The 4,883-nt window shown below is 37.7% G+C and overlaps 1 pseudogene; it reads left to right on the forward strand.

Moving 5' to 3' along the window:
* The first annotated feature begins 2,237 nt into the window (after positions 1–2,237).
* LOC149223406 (lysine-specific demethylase JMJ27 pseudogene) lies at positions 2,238–3,723 on the forward strand (annotated as a pseudogene).
* The last annotated feature ends 1,160 nt before the right edge of the window (positions 3,724–4,883 follow it).

The raw sequence follows: 4,883 nt of genomic DNA on the forward strand, positions 1-4,883 counted from the left end.
CTGCCGAAAGAAGATAATGCATACACTAAAGGGGAGCCTGTAATTTTTTATCATTATTGTTGAACTGTATAAACAATCATTCTTTGATGAAGATCTTCTTATAAGGAATAGATATGGAATTAAATCTCCCATGACAACAGAGAAGGAGCAGGTTGCTGATATTCTGACCAAACCATTGGATCAGAAAAGTTTTGAGTTTTTTATGAAATGTCTGGGTATGATTGAACGCCCAGCAGTTGAAATTAAAAGGGGAGTGTTGGAATATTAATTCCAACTACTGTGCAACAGCAGCAATGCGGGACATCTCCGATGAGTGATCGCCGATATCGTATCAGCGAGCCGCAATAGAGGACTTACAAAAGAGTCGACGTATCTGTGGTAGAACTGCAGTGAACAGAACAACAGCAGCTACTTTACTTATTTGTCCTGATCGGGCACCCCACATTTATTCCTGATCTTTTAAGCCACCGCCATTACCATTTTTTCACTCTTTAATTATTTTTGAGTTCCCGAAGGAGGACAGATCAGATCCAGCGCTACACCATTACTTCTCAACAATCGTATTAATGAGCAGAATGGCTGAAAGAGAAAAGAAGCAGCTTCGAGCCGTTGCAGCATTTATCAGCCATAGATTTCATTACCACCGACTCAAGAAATATAGCAAAAGATCAGATTTCGTTCATTATGAGCAGCTGAGTACAGCAGAGACTTCATCAGCAAGTTAAAGCAGTGATGACCCTTTCCCGCACTATAAAATGCAGACACAACAGTGAAGAAAGAATAGAAGCAGAAACAGAAATAGAAATAGAAACAGGGGAAATATATAGAGAGCAGATGAGAGCACGCAGCAGCGTGAAGAAAAATATTTCCAGAACAGTGAAACGCACAACAGTGAAGATTTGAATGTTTTTTGTTTTGAGATTGTTTGCTGTGAGAAACGGTAGAAAAATCAGTGCTGAAACAGCAGTGCTAAGATAGAGTTGCTGAAACAGAGTGTTGAGACAGAGATGCTGAAACAGCAGTACTGAGACACAGTGCTGAGAGAGAGAGTTGCTGAGACAAGCAGTGCTGAGACAGCTGTATATGCAGCAACATAAATGTATTGAAAGTTTTACACACAGCAGTGTAAAATATCAAGCAGACACAACAATGTCAATTTGGACAGATTGAAGTGCCTCTGAAGCAGGCATGTTAGAATTCCTCTGTTAAGAGGTAAATGTTATTTGTGTGGAACAGAAGTGTTCCTTGGTGAATCCCCTTTGTCAAGAGGAAGGTGCTTTTTAAGCATAGTGTTTGGTGAATCCTTCTATCAAGAGGAAGATGCTTTTTAGCATAGACTGGTAAATCCCTCTGTTAAAGAGGAAGATGCTCTTTAACATAGATTGGTAAATCCCTCTGTTAAGAGGAAGATGTTTTGTAATAGGAGTTGTGGAAATTCCTCTATGTGAGGAAGACTTAGTTTATTTTTATAAATAGAAGTTTCTTTTTGCCTGTTGTTGTTACACCGTAACTCAAAAAATACTTGACGTAAAAAATTTACATTGCTGCAACACCACGAACAGTGTTGCTGCAACACAAGTTACAGCAACTGAAAAAAAATTGCGTTGCTACAACACCAGTTACAGCAAAGCGATTTTTTCTATTTTCGCTGTATTGAAACAGAGTATTATTTTGATCAGTTTTTTATCTTGAGGCAAAGTAGAGTATTATTTTATGCTCTGTTCTTGTGTTTTTGAATTATCAGAAATCCCGAAAACAGAGTATTACTCTCTGTTCATATTTTTTTTGTTGTTTCGGAATTTATCAGAAAATTCTCAATAGTGGAAACAGAGGATTTTTTCCATTGTATTTTGTTTGGAATAACTAGAAATTCCCGACAAAATCCCCAGGTCAAAGTGAAAAAATTAAGGCTAGATGATAGGGTCCGCTTTTGCAAGAACTTGATTCGCAGTGGCCTCTCTGTCTTCACCAAAATTCATGGTGAGCAAATGCTGGAACTGGAGGTGCAGGCAAAAATTCAGAAAAAACCTGCAGAAGACCTGAAGATTCGAGTGTCTAATGCGAACGTAGGAGAGCGTCATTTTTGTGACAACTGACACACATCTATCGTAAGTTTCCACAGAAGTTGTGATGATTGTGAGTACGATCTTTGTCTTTCTTGCTGTCGTGAGCTTAGGGAAGGGAAACCGCCTGGAGGTGATTCAACGTCAGAGAGGATAGTTGATGAGAATTCTAAAATGACAGGTGAGGTTGATTCTGTACAACCATTGTCTAAATTTAAAGTTAATGTTGATCGTTCAATCCCATGTCCTCGTTGTGCAAAGAAATTGTTAGAATTAACGTGCACCAGATTTGGGAAAAATTGGGTTGCAAACATAGAGAAAATAGCAGAGAGAGTTTCTAGGGATTGTGAGTTTCCAATGGAAACAAGAGATTCACGGCCATGTTCTCTGTGCTTCAAGCCTAATTTTGAGCATTGTGATAAGCTAAGAAAAGCTGCTAACAGGCAGGATGGCAGCGACAACTATTTGTATTGTCCAACTGTTCAAGATGTCGAGAGTGAGACTCTTGAACATTTTCAGAAACATTGGAGAAGAGGTGAGCCTGTGATTGTCAGAAATGTTTTGGATAATACTGGACTGAGTTGGGATCCAAGGGTCATGTGGCAGGCTTTCAGGATTACCACGAGTTCAAAGGATACCAAGAAATCAAAGGAACTAGATGTGAAAGTCCTTGATTGCAGGAATTGGTAGTGGACTGAGATCAATATTCATAATTTTTTTTCATATTATGTAAGCGGAAAATACCACCGTGATGGTTGGCCCAAGTTGTATAAGTTGAAGGATTGGCCTCCAGAAAATTTATTCGAAGAGCGTCTACCAAGAAATTGTGCTGAATTTATCAGCGCCTTACCTTTCAAGGAGTACACTCATCCTAAATCTGGGATTCTAAATCTTGCCACAAAGCTTCCAAAGCACTCCTTGAAACCTGATTTGGGTCCCAAAACTTACATAGCCTATGGCAACAGGGAAGAGCTTATCAGAGGGGATTCAGTCACTAAGCTGCACTTGGATGTGGCCGATGCTGTCAATATTATAACGCATACAGTCGAAGTCAAATTCACAGCTTCCAAACAAAAAGCGATAGATAAATTGAGAGAAAAATACAGAAGAAGTGATGGGTTGCCAGAGAGTTCAGGGAGGATTGAAAACAAAGACTCTGAATTTGGAGGTGCTCTTTGGGATATTTTTCGGAGAAAGGATATACCCAAGTTACAAGATTATTTGGTGAAACACAAGGGGGAATTCAGGCACATTGAAAATAAGCATCTTACACAGGTTACTCATCCAATTCATGATCAGACTATTTACCTGAACGAGTATCATAAGGGGAAGCTAAAAGAAGAATATGGAGTAGAGGCATGGACATTTGAACAAAATCTTTACGAGGCAGTCTTCATTCCAGCTGGGTGTCCTCATCAAGTTCGGAACCTCAAGTCATGTATTAAAGTTGCCATGGATTTTGTATCGCCTGAAAATTTAGAGCAATGTATTTCAGTTGACTGAAGAGTTCCGCTTGCTGCCCAAGAATCACAGGGCGAAAGAAGACAAGTTAGAGGTGAAGAAGATGATTCTCCATGCAATCAAGTCCGCCTCACAAGAGCTCAACAGTTTGACCTCAGCCGCGGAGGACAGAAAGAAGGGAAAGGGTCTAGCATTGTAGAGAATGTGAACACAATCTTGTTGTTGTTATGTTTCTCATCCTATGAGGGTGATTTTTTCATGTTTTTCCTAAATATTTTTCCACGAAGAGCATGATAAGTCTATTGTATCTTATGATTTATTTTATTTTCAAATAATATTTGCTAAATAGAGGTGTGAGGAATGCACCTCAGTTTTTGAAAATGTTTTTTCTCTGTAAGTTCATTCTTAAATAGAAGTGTGAGGGAATGCACCTCAGTTTTTAAATGTTTATTCTTAATAAGTTGGAAAAATAGATGTTCGTTCTATTTTTAAATTATTTGTTTTGGAGAGAAAAAATAGTGCAGAGAGTTAGTTTTTATTTGAACTTGTTTTTTATTATCTGGTAAGCTATATGAATATGTTCTAATATCAGCTTAATTGTAGCGAGTTCATTCTCAGGTAAAGATTTTTAATTACAACGTAAACTGTATAAATATTCTGTGACGGTCATCTGCAAACAATGCAGAAATTCCATGGCATCACTCATGGTTCACAGTTGCTTATGTTTATTTTCTCTAAGTTGGAAAATTCTTTAGAATCAGTTAGAACTATTTTATTCATCATCAACTAATTATTATTGCCGTATCAATGGCAGAATCTATTATTGTAATGCCAGTGAGCTTCTTCTATTGCGGTATCAATGGCAGAATCTATTATTGTATGCCAGTGAGCTTCTTCTGATCGGAGGATTAACAATATAGTTTATAATCAACTAACTATCATTGCAGGAACAATGGCAGAAGCTATTATTTTAATGCTCATGGGTGTCTTCTGATGTCAATGTCTTGTAACAGGCCTCTGCAAACAATGTAGAATACTACCATATGACTCCAGATTTTTCAGTGCTTATTATGTTTATTTTCTGTACATTGGAAATTTTTGTTAAGTTTTTTAAGATAAGGTTAGAATCAGTTGGAACTATGTTAACAATACACTCACTATTATTGCAAGCACTATGGCAGAAAACTAACTATTATTACAGGCACTATGGCAAAAAAAACTAACAACTATTGCAATCACAATGGCAGACTATTATTATTACTACCAAGGAATGTTGTCTACAGATTTTCTTTGATGAGTGCGTTTTCTTTAAACCACCTCCTCACTAATGTCTATTACCTAACTAACTCTTGTGAAGCA

This window comes from Pinus tabuliformis, chromosome Q, assembly GCF_031772625.1.
Source record: "Pinus tabuliformis cultivar Carrire ecotype Pingquan chromosome Q, CPIR1, whole genome shotgun sequence".
Lineage (NCBI taxonomy): Eukaryota > Viridiplantae > Streptophyta > Pinopsida > Pinales > Pinaceae > Pinus > Pinus tabuliformis.